At 39.2% G+C, this 15,865-nt stretch overlaps 1 protein-coding gene across 10 annotated transcripts in view; it reads left to right on the top strand.

Moving 5' to 3' along the window:
• Positions 1 to 353: 353 nt before the first annotated feature.
• chl1b (cell adhesion molecule L1-like b) overlaps positions 354 to 15,865 on the top strand; it is a 712,521-nt gene continuing 697,009 nt past the window's right edge. For all 10 annotated transcript variants that reach the window (XM_043708376.1, XM_043708384.1, XM_043708378.1 and 7 more), the window contains exon 1: positions 354 to 404. The gene's annotated coding sequence lies outside the window, so the exon portion shown is untranslated. The remainder of the gene's footprint in view (positions 405 to 15,865) is intronic.

Below are 15,865 nucleotides of genomic sequence, written 5' to 3'. Positions count from 1 at the left end.
GAAGTCTAGTATTTGCAATGATGCCACAAAATGTCAGACTTAAGATGTTCGCCTACTGTAAACCAATGTTAAATAATTCACTGAATCTTTTAAATGGTGCATTACTTCAAATGCTTGAATAATGCATGAACAAAAAAATTGTGCATTGCAATTTACTTTTGATTAAGTATTATTATTATACTTTAATAATCAATTGTTTGGTGTATTGCACCAGTTGGTGGATATAGTATAAAGACCTTTTATATATGCCACATATCATACAAAAGTGAAAGTTGTACATAATTCCTTTGAAACTGTTTGAAAATTATGCATGACTTTATTAAACATGCCTCTTCAATTTTTCTATTTTTGTCTTACAGTGAAATAATTGAAACTTAGTCAGTTTGTCCAGAAGCTCCATTAGGGTAAGTTACTTAATATTCATTCTTAGTAGTCAAAAGTTCTTAGTTGACTAAATTTACACAGAGCTGTTTTGTTTTGAAATATGGTGTAGATTAGTTCTTATACTTACTGTTAAAAGTAAAGTTGCCAATACTTGACAAAATTTGAGTTAGTATTGCTTTTAGAAAATAGCTATTTTTTCTGTCGAGTAAATTCTAAACCAATTCCAGTTTCTTTTCAAGAGTTATTTGAACCAGCTGTTCCCAATATTACTCTTTTAGTTTTCATGTTACAAGACTGAATGCTTAAGAATTTAAAATGTCATATCTTTCATATTGTGACAACAGGTAGCATGTTTCATACTTTGCTTCAGAAGTAATTCTGATTTCCTCTTTTCAGGAAGAGCAGCTGCAATGGAAAAAGGAAGCTTTTGATGTAGACACAAATGTTAGATACAACTGTGTTTAAAAAGTTTGCTAACACTTTTTCTATCCATATTACAGTGCACAGGAACAGAAAAACATTGACAATGATAATATGGCAGAAGTAATAGATTTAAATCCTCAAGTGACCTCCAATGAGCTCCTGCTTCATGTACTCATGACCAATACCAAAACAATGGGAGGCCAGGGCCAAATAACAGAATTTGTTGGAAATTGGGTACAAGACAGCAAATGGAATAGAGGTTAAGGGTAACAATTCAGACTTGGGGGGACGTTGTGTTGACAATAATCAATGCTTGAACTGCAATGCACAATTTGCATTGACAATTTACAGTTGAGGATCAGAAGTACAATATCAAAATTTGTGGTATAATCAAATTGGGAAAGTTTATTGGACACAAATAGGAGAACAAACATCATAGTTGTGAACAGTTACTGTTTAATGAAATGATAACCAGAAAAAAAACTTTGTACCTGTCATATGAAATCCTCAAATATGCTGCTAATATAATATAACAGGATCCTTTATGTTCTCACAAAGAGCATAGGTTCTTCCTCCTCATGTCAGAGAATTTGCAAAATAATGTAAAATGTTGCTCAGATTGGTTTTGAGTACTTAAATTCGTGAGTGTAACTAGCTTCAACAAAGATTGATAATTCATAGCATCTGTTGTTGTAGTTTTTACACTGCCCATGACTCACACTCATATCATGGTGCCCACGGTGACTGCAATCAATCTGTAAATCTGATGCAACCCATTGAACGGCAGCTGTATACACCAGCCACTCTCTTGAATCTTGCCAGTTTTGCATTCAGTTTGCAGCTGTTTGAACAAGGATCACACTTCGGAATTGGCAGACAATTGTGGATCTTTTTGCAATACAAAATCAGCTGGGAAGCATTAATTAAAGGCTATATAACCTTTATTGGCTGGATGTACTTATGGTTTACTTCAGGAAAGGAAGTTAGCTTAGTACTTGGGATAGAAATGAATTTAAGGGCATGTTGATTGTGTGCGATGAAGTAAGTAGAGTGGTAGGGAACTTAGGTGTAACATAAACACTGGCATAGATTTTGGCTAAATGACAGGTTTCAGGGCTCCATATTCTATGTAATATCCAATGTTTAAGATATGTGATAACCTCACAATCTCATAATTAATTTATTTCATTTGCTGATGATACAAAGCTGGGTGGCAGGGTGAAATGTGATGAGGATGTTAGGAGATTACAGGGTGACCTGGACAAGTTAGGTGAGTGGGCAGATGCATGGCAGATGCAGTTTAATGTGGATAAATGTATGGTTATCCACTTTGGTAGCAAGAACAGGAAGGCAGACTACTACCTCAATGGAATCAATTTATGTAAAGGGGCAGTACAGAGAGATCTAGGTGTTCTTGGACACCAGTCAATGAAGGCAAGCATGCAGGTACAGCAGATAGTGAAGAAGGCTAATAGCACAGCTTAAAAATACGGGGTAGACCATTTAGGACAGAGATGAGGAGAAACTTCTTCACTCAGAGATTGGTGGCTGTGTGGAATGCTCTACCCCAGAGGGCAGTGGAGGCCCAGTCTCTTGATTAACTTAAGAAAGAGTTGAATAGAGCTCTCAAAGATAGTGGAATGAAGGGTTATGGAGATAAGGCAGGAAGAGGATACTGATTAGGAATGATCAGCCATGATCATATTGAATGGCGGTGCAGGCTCGAAGGGCTGAATGGCCTATTCCTGCACCTATTGTCTATTGCCTATTGTCTATTCCTGTAAAAGGCTGCCGCGCTGGAGATAATAGTCATCAGCAGTTAGGAGCAAGCACAGTGAGTGATATTTCAGATGTGAAACTCAGTGGGGGTTTTCAGTAATTATACTTGCTGCTGCCGCATTGGAAAACAACAAACATTTGGAGGGTTTACTTTTATGCCGCTGCAAATGAATGCAGATAGCACCAGAAATATTATGCAAAGCATTTATAACTGGTATAAGACTGATTATTACATGACAGTTCTCTTAAACGTCAAATACAATAGGAGTATTAATGATGACTGAATTGCCTGCTCCCATAATCATTCCAGTGGTTTCAGCAAATGAATAAATAGGCACTGAACCTGCATCATACAGAACTGCCATTCAATAAATTTTGGTTGTTTGCTAGGGACAAAAGTTCATTTTCTGGAACTTGGATAATAAATGCTTTTATGTCAAAATTTCCATTTGGGTGAAATGATCTCTGATTTAATTTGAATATTATCTTTACAAAATGGGACTGCAACCATTGATGTATATTTTTTTAAATCTTCCTGGTTTGGCTAAATGGTTCCAGTGTGTTCATTGACAAAATTGCTTTTATTGCAGAAATAGCGGTGTATTGTTTATGTTAAATAAACATGCATGGTATACAAAAATGACTTAAATTTTACATTAACAGATTTTGATTTACAGTAGCACATTAATCTATGAGTAACTGAGAAACTGGGACATATGACAGAGGTGCTCCTAATAGGTTTATTAACCGAGTAGCACAATAAAATTGCTAATAATCAGGGGAATGTTGCTATCTATCACATTTCTGTTAGTAGATAATTGTACATCCATTATTCAGGTTTACTTTCTTGCAACTTTCAAAACCACTCAATATTGCTTCTTCAGGCTTTCTAACTTAACTTTGAAGTTGATGGTTTCTATGACTTTTTAAAAAATGAATGTATTTAATCACAAACTTGTGGCCATTGTTACTCATGTTAACCAGTGCCTTTGGCCATGTTCATGTGATTTAAGTAGCCATGACCTGTATACTAAGCAACCATGAGCTGGATTTTCATCTCCTTGTTCATGTTGGCAATGGCAAGTCAGTTGGGAAAAGATTGCAAAAATGAGAAAAAAAGGGCCCAATTTTCCACCCAAGGTTTGACTAACACGGTGAGAATCTCACTCGTGAGCAGGGAAAGGCCTTGTACGTACACTCAAAGTGATTAGTACCTGATCTTACCACATATGTCTCCACACAGCGGAGAGAAACTAGATGGTGACAATTGCTGACATGAAGTCAGAGCAGGTGCCTGGCAGTTCCAGCTCATTATTTGTTCTTCTAGGCTTCCATCTTGGGCAGCATTCCCCAAACTTTCAGAGTACATTCCATGGGCAGTGTCCAACTGCATCCTCCAACCATGGAGGTTGGCACTGGGCATGCGTCAGCTTCACCATATCATGGCACATTCAGGATTAGTTTTTGTGCTCCACTGCTGCGCTTCAGAGGTCACCTGCACTGTATTTTGCAATGCTGCTGCCATGTCACCTTGTGTGCGGTTCAGGCACCTATCTCATGGATTGAAACAGGCTGCATGTTACATACTCTTTGCTTGTTGTATTAGCACCCACTGACTTGGGTGGTCATGACATTCTTGTCGTGCCTTTTTGTACTGTTGCTGCTTCATTGGAAATGTAAAGGCTCACCCTTTCCATTTGGCACAGATGCACAACCAGGCAGCAGGTTGCCATTGGTGATCAGTCAAGGGTGTGGACATGTTATTGTATGGCACTGTGTTACATGAATGTCACAGTTACACATATGCCAGTAGCTTATGCAACAAACACATTGCATGTGTTTCAGCCAAGTGGCCTTGTCTCCAAGTCTATGGGGAGTGGGTCTCAGCCAAGGGCTGGAGGAATGTCATCAGTCAGGACTGCCAGTACAGTTAATGATAGCATCCAACTTCAGTCCAGGGGCTTGGACACTGTCAGCCACAGCACAGTCAGGGTCAGGGGGCTCTGTATCAACACGGAAGCGGGTTATGGTCTGTTCACTGAAAGTCAAAGGGTGTTAACAAGAACCTCTGCAATGTTAGAGAAGCTGGTAGTTGATGGGTTTGGAGGCAGAATGCTGGGATGCTGAGGGGATAACTGTGAAGGGAGGCAGCTCCAAATATATGGTTTGGATTAATGTGAGAGAGAGAGTCATTGATGAAGAGGCTTGAATACCACAGTGGTAGGGATTGTTCCACGCTGAAGAGCAAAAAATTGTGTAAGAAAGTTGTTCCATGCTATGATGGACTGAACGCCATAAATCTTAATAGACAAAGCTCTTTAGTTGAAATTGAAAAAGGTCTGCCCTCCAAGTTGTAAATTTATATGTGTGCAGTAGTGCATGAGGTGAGTTGCAATATGTTATATTGTATCAAAGTTCTCTTGTACACTACTTAATCTTATTGATGTGTATAAGATTAGTGCCTCAGTGAAGGACTTTAGGACTGGTGATAGATTTTTATGGGATATTACACAGTATATTCCTTTGGGCTAATGATAAATCTAAACTCCTGAATAAAAATACAATGCTACGCCGTCAGTCAACCTGAAGTAATTTACTGTTGTTTTTAATGAAAGATATTGAGAGACAAAGTGACTGTACAAACTTGCAGTTATACATTTTGTGAGTACTGGTAAACCTGGGGAAATGCATTTGGTGTGTCATCCCAACCAGAATGGATGTGATCAATGCTCCATTTCTCCTGCATGTCTCAGCTGTCACCATGTACTGTAGCCATATGATGACAAGGCTTTGCAGTGGACCACTACAGAGCTTCTCAACTGTGTTATTGCAGGGTATCTCCAGACCAATCCAACAGCAGAACTCAGACTTGCTGAATTTCACCAGTAATTTCCATTTTTATGTCAGAAGTTTTGTTTATGTACCCTACTTGAGCACAATCTGCAAGGCAGCATGGTTTTCAAACACGTTTTGTATTAATTTTACAACTATGTCATCAAAGCATAGACATTATCACCTATTAACACTTTTAGTTACAGGACACCTTGTGTGAAGAGGACTACTTTCATGCCAAACAGCATAAGCAGCATGTGATAGACAGAACTCAGTGATCCCACAATCAATGGCTCTGCAGTTCTGCCACATCCAGTCATTTAGCAACTCACTAGAGGAAGAGGCTCCACAAATATCCCCATCTTCAATGATGGGAGAGCCCAGCACGAGTGAAAAAGGCTGAATCATTCACAACAGTCTTCAGGCAGAACTGCCAAGTGGATGATCCATCTTTGCCTCGCACAGAGGACCTCAGCATCACGTTGCCAGTCTTTGGCCAATTAAATTGACTTCACAGGATATGAAGAAACAGTTAAAGACACTGGATTCTGAGAAGGCTATGGGTTCTGACAACATACTGGTAATTGTACCGAAGACTTCTGCTCCAGACAATCCTAGCTAAGCTGTTCCAGTGTGGCTACAATACTGGTATCTCTCATAGAATCCCTTCAGTGTGGAAACAGGCCATTTGGCCCAATAAGTTCACACCAACCCTCAGAACAGTAACCCACCCCGACCCATTCCCCTACCCTATTTATTCTACATTCCCTGACTAATGCACCTAACCTACACATCCCTGAACACTATGGGCAATTTAGCATGGCCTGTTCACCTAACCTTTCGACTGTGGGAGGAAACCAGAGCAGCTGGAGGAAACCCACGCAGACAAGGGGAAAACGTGCAAACTGCACATAAACAGTCACCTGAGGCTGGAATCAAAGCCGGGTCCCTGGTGCTGTGACGCCCTTTGGCTCAGTGTATCTACTTGAGAATGTGGAAAATTACCCAGGAATGTCCAATATACAAAAAAGTAGGACAAACAACTCTGTCGACTAGCAAACATTTCTGCAGTTTCAGCAAGAAAGAGCTTGCAAATCAATCAACAACAGATTTGAAAGTAGTTGATGATCTCTTTAGATAGTGCTGAAAGGAAGTTTTCTTCTTGTTGCTGAATGAATGCTCAGTTGTATTCGGTTAAGAGCATGCATTAGCTGATGTGTTGAGATCCAAGTATATGGCATTAAATCAGTATGACAGGTTGGACATCACTCTCTGCCAGCTCTGCATACATTGAATGGATGTTGGCTAGGACCACTCTTAAGTCCTCACCAAAATAGCTACTGTTGGGATAGTGGTATAAATTTATGTGCATGTTAATATCATCCTGAAGCTAAAATGGGACAGGTATTTCCAAAAGTTTAGTGCTGAAGAGCCAACTTTCAGATCAACAGTTTGTGGTACAAAAAAAAAGTTAAGTAATTTACTTTTTCCTGATTTCAAGTTAATTATCAGCGTAAATATGATGCTGAAGAGTTAGAGTAGTTGTAAAAGTTACAGTTCTGCATAAAGCTTAAAACCTGTTGTAAATACGTGATTGCCAAATCTTTCAGCCTGAATGTTATAGTTCTGTTGCACTCTGAGACTGACACTGATAGCTGTAATTGAACAGTTTGCCATCAACATTGCTTCCTTTATATTCTGTGCTGTGATTAAGAGTACATTAGATGGTAACTTGTTTATTCAGCAGTAATGTTTATTATCCCATAATTATTAAGAAATCATCTTATATTTTTTGATCTGCAGTGGAAGGCCATTGAGGTCCTTGGGCACTTTAAGTCTAACTTTCCATTAAAGAGCAATTTTATTCCATGTCGTTGATGTTGAGGCTTTTGAAAGAGCTTCATTGTACTCTGGAGTCCAGTTTGGATCAGTGACAGGGTCACATTTGCATTATTGCAGAGTTAAAGCTGTTCTGCAGCAATTGTCATTGTACCATCATGTTCCCCGATAGTTAACAGGTTTAGGGAACTCCAGTTTTGTTTCCAGTTGACATACTGTAATGATTAAAAAGTTTTTAATTGTTTAAAAGATTACAGTTATACTGGAGCAATTAATCCGGGAGTTTACTGTCTTTCTGTAGTACTTTCAATGACTTGAAAACATCAAAAATGATTTAAGGTCAATGGACTTCTTTTGAAGTGCAGTCATTGTTGTAATGTAAAAGACATAGAAGCTGTTTTGGATATAGCAAACATTGGCTGAGGTTACCATGAAGGAACCTCATCCTCAACCTCTCCCCTTGCCTGAGGCATAGTGACCCTCAGGTCAACCCACCACCAGAAGTCTCTCACTAATGAGCCTATGATGTGGTAAAGCTGTAGTCATTTTCCTTTTTTTTTACTGACAAGCTCCCACAAAAATCAATGTGATGATGACCAGAAAATATTTTACAATCATTTACTTTAGTTAATGTTAGCTGAGGGATACAAAATGGCCCAATTACTGGGAAGAACTATTCTCCTCTTCTTCAAAATAGTGCTTGGGATTTTTACACCCGTCTGAGTTTAACATGTTGTCAGTAAAATGTTGTCTCCAACAGCATCTCATATCCTGACTGCAACACTGGTATGTCAGCCTGGATTACATGCTATAGTAGCTGAAGTTTAAACATAAATGCAGAATGGCGATCATTCCTGTTGAGGCACAGGCGAAATCATAGACTTTGGCTTCTTCTCAATAGGGGAAATGAGTCACAAAATTTGTTTTGAATTTGAAATGAAACGCTGCTTTAGAATTCTGGTTAATTTTAATGCTCCTAATTTCCTGTCTCTTTCCATGTTTTGCAGAAGAATGTTTTTTCCTTTTGTATAGTCAATGATGAGATGTGCAAAATGATTCTTGTAGATTTGCTCAGCCCATTGATTAGAGGAGGAAACTGAATCTTCAATAGATATGGGGATGGAATTGCTGTTTTGAGCTTAATTGGCAATTTGGACACAAATTGCTCTGTTTTTCTTAAGTGCTGCAATGATTCATGTTTCTCTCAAAGTGATTTGCATAATCACAAATAAAACCTTCTGTGGACCAATGCAGCAATAAAAAGAATGTAATGGTACATAACAAGTGTGTTTCTTTTTGTGCTGATTGATGCATTTAGGAATGGTAACGTGATGTGGTTCTGTTAAAAGTTTGGAAATGGCTTAGCATTGAAATGAACATTATAATTGGAATGTCTCATTTTGCCGTGTGAATAGCTTGATTTTAAATCACTGAAAATAACTTAAAGAAAATACTTCTACCTATTTGGCTGGTGCAGTTCTCAGTATCTTACACATTTTACCTACTGGTGCTTGTGTGTTCATTTTGAAGGGCATTCTTGACTGTTTGCAGGCAAGTGAAATCAAGAGAAACATGCCATGCTCATGGTTTCAGTCTGGGGCGTGACTAGTTTTGCCACCGAGGCCGCCTTCTGGAATGATGTTTTAAACCAGTTTTGAAGATCGTAGAAACTCAATATACAGTGTATCAAATTGGAAATTCCTTGGTGTTTTATGTTGCCTTGGCCAATTTCAGATGAACAACCAACAGAAATTCTAGGCCACAGTCAATAATTCAGCATGCCCTTGCAACCTTATGACTAAACTCTGTTCCCTCCTTGTCCTTGTACCATGACACGCAACCTGGAATTTGTAGTCAATAGCAAAGCAATTTGCACATCACTGACATGGGAGACATTTCCCACAAAATTCTGGCAAATTGCCCGAACAGGAATTGCTCATTTTCCCACGACACTGTACGTCTGGCATTAGTTCAAAGGGATGTTTTGATGTGAGGCATCAGAAATGTCAGCCCATCACCTACTGAAATTGGTGCTGCATATTCAGCAAACCAGGAAGTTCAAACACTAAAGATCCTTCGTGTTTAGTTTTCCTTTTCAGATTGAGGATTAGATGTGTGACTATTAAAGCAGGTGCTAAAACAAAGGTCAACAAAGTGTTTGAAAAAAAAACATTGTTTCTCTAAAAAAAGGAAGTGTTAATAATTGTGAAGAAATATGATATTCCACAAAACTAAAATTAGTTTTTCAGAACCAGTAACAGAGTTCAGCAATAATTGACTTGTCCACAATGAAAAACTCAGCCTCTCCTTTTTTTCAGTGGAACTAACTGCATTATACGAAAGTTCTGGTCTGTTCATGACTACAATGCATATAGCAGTCTATGAGAACATCTTAAACACACTGTGGAGTAGCATAGTCTCACTGACAACTACTTCTGGATTTTCATGTTATTCCGTGTTTATTCAAACTCCCAAAGATGCTGCCAGTTACATTAGTATAATGAAGATTAAAGCTGACAGTTTCACAGTCATTACAATAAAATCCACATCATTATACTGGAAGGAACATTGAAAAATGACTTTTAATTTGAACTAATCACAGAATTTGGCCCAGCTTATTCTGAAACTCCATTGTGTATGGGTAATGATGCAAACTGTGATTTGCATACATTCCTGAACAATGATACTTATCATCAGTGGAGTGATATGAAACTAGGCCGTAACATGACCGATATAATCCAACTTGTTCTGGAGTTCTCTACCTCAAGGCGCGCCCTTGACAATTATTTGCTGAACTATGAGTAATTGCCTAGTTTTTCTTTACTATAACAAGTATAATAAGGCAGGCCCTCTGTTATCTATACTAGAACTAGGGGGCATAGCCTCAAAATAAGGGGAAACAGATTTGGAACTGAGTTGAGGGGTACTTCTTCACCCAAAAGGTTACAATTCTTTAGAGTTTCCTGCCAAGTGAAGCAGCTGAGGCTACCTCATTGAATGATTTTTAAGGTAAATTGTTCAACCGCAAAGGAATTAAGGATTATGGTGAGTGGGTAAGTGGAGTTGAGTCCACGAAAAGATCTGCAATGATATTATTGAGTGGCAGAGCAGGTTCAATGGGCTAAATGGCCTACTCCTGCTCCTGTTTCTGATGTTCTTCAGCCTGAAAAGGGATTGAACCCTATGGTTTTAGTGTTAGTTTGATTGACAAGGTAGTCCGCGAAACAAGTGAGCTAAGTGGCTTCACATCATTAAGGAGGGGGCCAGGGACAGATCATTGGGGGGACACCATGGGTAATGGTGCCAGAGCAGGAAGAGATCGGCATTGCAAGTGGCTCTCTGGCTATGATTGAACTAGGCGAGAGCAGTCCCACCTGAGGGATGATAGTAAGGAAGGATGGGGTGGTCAGCTGTGTCACAGTGACTCAGGCAGGTTGCAAAATGAACTTCTCTGATATTCATTTTATTCACAGCAAAGAGAAAACTTTGCAGATTCTTTTTTTGTGTGTGAGACTTTTCAAAAGCATCATGGTGTAGATTGCAAGTAGTGTGAGGAACAATAGGCTTATTGTTTTGGGTAACCATTTGTTGTATTCAACTTTCTTCTTAATTGCTCTTGGCTCTCTTGAAATCATTAGTTCAAAGTGAGTAATCAGGGGACATTGATAAACACCTCAGTTCAAACCTGTGGACATTTTTAAGAAAGAAAATATAGATCACCCATCCTGTAAAACTCTGACTTAATCCAAATCAGTTTGAAAACATGATCTGAAATTCAGAATTTGATAGGTAAACCATTCTGCAGTTCTGCTTTTCTTTAAAATAAAGAGAAGCACTTTTCAACTTTGATATTTTTGGTTCAAAATATGTTTTCAATTTGATTCACATTTTGACAAAATAAAGAGTGGTTTGAATGTGGAATACCAGAGAAAGTAGTAGATGCATGTAAAGTTATAACATTGAAAAGACATTTGGACAGGTAGTTGAATAGGAAAGGTTGAGAGGGATATGGGCCAAAAACAGGTAACTGAAACTACTTTAGTCTTGGAAGCTTGGTTGGCATGGACAAGTTGAACCAAAGGGTCTGTTTCTGTGCTGCATGGCTATGAATCGATGAGGAACTTACAAGGGATGAAAAAAAAATGAAACTCTGTTCTAATATTTTTGGGGAACACCAGAGATTAATTAACATCAGAAAAAAAGTCTTAGAAAACAATGATGTTCCACCAAAAATACCAGTAATTCAACCAGTTTTATAGGAACTAAAGAAATAAGAACAACATTAGGCCATTCAGCCCTGTCTCATCCTTACTCACTAATTGGTGCCTCTGGGTTCATGAATACCAAAGATTCATTATCCTCTGAGTGAAAAACAAATTCCTCATCATCTCAATATCAAATGGCTTCCCTGTTATGGTGGGAGCTTGTATACTACTTTGTACACATCCCCATCCAACCCCGACACTCCAAAAGCACATAAAGCCATCTTCCTTCCATCTACCCTATTGAAGTTCACAAGAATCTCCCCTCATCCGACTATCCTACCTTCCCAGGGATCTGTCTGGTGAACCTTTTGTTGCACTTTGTTGATGGCTCATCTATCCTTGCCTAGGTAAGTAGGCTGCACACACTTTTCCAGGAGCAGTCTCACCTACAATTGAAACAAGAGTTTTATTTTACTACATAGGTTTGGGAGGTTATCTGTTATGGTTTTATTTCCTTTACTCCAGAGAGCTCTGGAATGGCACAGTGGCTTAGTAATTAGTACAGCTGCCTCACAGCACCAGGGACCACGGTTCCATTCCACCCTCAGGCGACTGTCTGTGTGGAGTTTGCACATTCTCCCTGTGTCTGCGTGGGCTTCCTCTGGGTGCTCAGGCTTCCTCCCACAGTCCAAAAATGTGCAGGTTAGATGGATTGACTGTGCTAAATTCCTCATATTGTCCAGGGATGTGAAGGCTTGGTGGATTAGCTATGGAAATGCAGTGTTGTAGTGGGGTGGGATGCTCTTCAGAGATCAGTGTGAACTTGATGGGCTGAATAGTCTGCTTCCATATTGTAGGGATTCCGCTCTTTACATTTTAGCCATTAACGAATCTCACTTTGTAAATTTCTGAAATTTATACTGGAATGAAAGATTAAACATGTTCAATGTGAAAAATAATTTAAGGATATTGAAAGCATCTCACTTGTAACTTTACTGTAACTGCGAGCAATAGAAGCTTGACAACAGCTTTAAACTTGGAAGCACAGAAGTACTACAGCACAGAAGGAGGCCATTTGGCCCATCAGCTCTGCACCAGCTTTCTAAACGAGCATCAAAATTTAGTGCCAATCTCTCGCTATTCTTCCTTACCCTTGTATATTGTTATGTATAAATAATCATCCAAAGCTCTCTTGAATGCCTCAATTGAACCTGCCTCCACCATATCTCCAGGCATGCAGTCCAGATCCAACCACTCATCTGAAAATGTTTTTATTCACATCACATTTTCTTCTTTTGCCAATCACTTTAAATCTGTGTCCCTCATTCTTGATCATTTTACAGGTTTCTTTCTATGTATTCTAACCAGCCCCTTCATGATTTTGAAAACTTTCATCAGATCTCCTGTTAGCCTCCTTCTCTCCAAGGAGAATGCCTCCACCCTTTCCAATCTATCCTTGTAGCTAAAGTTTCTCATCCCTGGAATCATTCTGCAATTTCTTCTGCAATCTCTCAAATGCATTGACACCTTACCCACAGTGTGACATCCAGAACTATACACAAAGCGCCAGATAAAGTCTAACAATTGTCTTACACAAGTTTAACACAACCTCTCTCCTCTTGTGCTCTATGTACCTTTCAATAAAGCTGATACTGTGTGCTCCATCTGTCCTGCCATCTTTAATGCTGTGTGTATAAATGCATCCAGACATCTCTGCTCCTGCAGTCCCTTTTGACTTGCATACGTTATTTCATAATGTCTATGTTCATCCTACTGAACAACATCACCTCACACTTGGCATTGAACTACCTGTCTGCCAACTTTTGGTGTTCTGCAGTGACCTCCTCATAGTTTACAATGTTTCAAAGTTTTGTTTCACCTGCAAATATTGAATTTTTCCTCTGTACACTAAGATCTAGCTCATTAATATATAAGGAAAATACATTAGGATTCTAATACCAACATCTGAGAAATCTCACGACAAGTCTTCATCCAGCCTAAAATATATTTACCATTGCTCTCATTTCCTATCACTCAATCAATTTTGTATTTTTGCATCGACTAACATTGATGTGTACTTTTTTTCCCCATGATCTATAATTTTCCTCATAAGTTTGTTGTGTGGCGCTGTATCAAACACCATCTGTAAACCATACACACATCAACAGCATTGCCCTCGTTGAGCTTTTCCATTACTTTTACAAAATCTTCCAGGAATTCAATAATTCAATATTTCCCTTTCAGAAGTCTAAGCTGACTCTTCTGAATCAACCCTCTTTTTTTCTCTCTCTATATGACCACTAATTCTATCCCAAATAATTGTTTCCAATAGCTTCCCCACCATGGAGGCTAAATTGATCAGTTTGTAATTGCTGGGCTTTGAACTAGGGTATGCTCTTTGCAATTTTTCAGTCTTCTAGCATGTTCCAAGAGTGTAAGCAAGGCTGAAAGGTTATGGGCCAATGCCTCTGCAATTTCCACTTTCACTTCTTTCTATATCCTTGGGTGCATTTCATCCAAAAAAAAGTCTTGTCGTGAAAGACAAAAGGTCCATCCAACAATTCTTTCTTATCAGTTTGAACCCTTCAAGTGACAGAGGTTCCCCCTTTGTAGCGTGGCCAGGGTAGAATCCATGTTCTGGTAAAGACAGATGGAAATAATTAATTTAATACCACAGCTATGCCTCCTGCCTCCACATGTAAATCACCTAATTGGTTTCCAATCCCTTTTCCACTCTTTTACTTTTTATTTGTGTTTAACCTCGGGATTTTCCTTGATATTGGATGTCAGTCTTTTCTCATAATAGCTCTTTGTTTCTGAATATGCTTTTTCACACTTCCCTCTGAACCTTGTGTATTCCTTTTGGTTCTCAATCATACTATCTGTTTGACATCTGTCATAAGCACACTTTTTCTTCTTCTTAACTTCTATCGACTTTGAAATCCAGCGAGGTCTGGAGGGAGGTTTGTGTTATCTTTCCCTTTTGGGAAAATGTATTTTGACTGTGTCACAAATATCTGTTCTTTGCAAGTAGGTCATTGCTCGGTTACAGGTTCCTCCCACTGTTTTTTGGTTCCAGTCTATCTGGCCCACCTCTGTTCTTGTCCCATTCTGCCAATTCATCTTTCTTACTCTGCATTACCCTTGTCATTCTCCAATGTCATCCTCAGCCTTAAAACCAATGGTCACAGTCTCCTAAATGATCCCTGCTGATCTACTGGGTCCACGTCATTTTCAAGACCCATGTCCAACAGTGCAACCTTTCTTATTGGACTGGACACATACTGTTGTAGGAAATTCTCCTCCAGGTTAGTGAAGAAGGTATTTGATATGCTCTCCTATATTGGTCAGAGCATAGAGTACAGGATTTGGGCAGTCATGTTTTGGCTGTACAGGATATTAGTTAGGTCACTTTTGGAATATTGCATGCAATTCTGGTCTCCTTCCTATCAGAAGGATGTTGTGAAACTTGAAAGAGTTCAGAAAAGATTTACAAGAATGTTGCCAGGGTTGGAGGATTTGAGCTCTAGGGAGAGGTTGAATAGGTGAGGGTTGTTTTCCCTGGAGCTTCAAAGGCTGAAGGGTGACCTTACAGAGATTTATAAAATCATGAGGGGCATGGATAGGATAAATAGACAAAGTTGTTTCCCTGCGGTGGGTGGGTCCAGAATTAAAGGGTATAGGTTTAAGGTGAGAGGGGAAATTTTTTCACGCAGAAGGTGGTACGTGTATAGAATGAGGAAGTGGTGGAGGCTGGTACAATTACAACATTTAAAAGGCATTTGGATGGGTATATGAATAAGAAGGGTTTGGAGGGATATGGGCCAGATGGTGGCAGTGGGGATTAGATTGGGTTGGGATATCTGGTTGGCATGGACGAGTTGGACCAAAGGGTCTGTTTCCATGCTATACATCTCTATGACTCGATGGGGTTACACATTCTGCTCAACTGGCCTGTACTGCTTTACTTCCTTTATGTTACTTATAGAGTCACAGAGCATGGAAACAGACTCTTCGGTCCAACCGGTCCATGCCAAATATAATCCCAAACTAAAGTAGTCCCACCTGCCTGCTCCTGACCCATATCCACCCAAACCTTTCCTATTTGTTTATCTATCCTAATGCCTTTTAAACATTGTAATTGTATCTGTATCCACCACTTCCTCAGAAAGTTCATTCCACACACGAACCACCCTCTGTGTAAAAAGATTTGCCTCTTATGCCTTTTTAAAATCTCTCTCCTCTCACTTTAAAAATGTGCCCCCTCATCTTGAAATTCCCCCCCTTGTGGAAAAACACAACTCTATCTATACCTCTTATTATTTTATGAACTTCTATCAGGTCACCTCTCAACCTTCTACGCTCCAGTGAAAAATATCCAAGCCTATCCAGCCTTTCTTTAT

The sequence above is a fragment of the Chiloscyllium plagiosum genome, chromosome 18, assembly GCF_004010195.1.
Source record: "Chiloscyllium plagiosum isolate BGI_BamShark_2017 chromosome 18, ASM401019v2, whole genome shotgun sequence".
Classification (NCBI taxonomy): Eukaryota; Metazoa; Chordata; class Chondrichthyes; order Orectolobiformes; family Hemiscylliidae; genus Chiloscyllium; species Chiloscyllium plagiosum.
The sequence above is the reverse complement of the archived record's forward strand: the minus strand, read 5'-3'. Positions and strand labels throughout refer to the sequence as shown.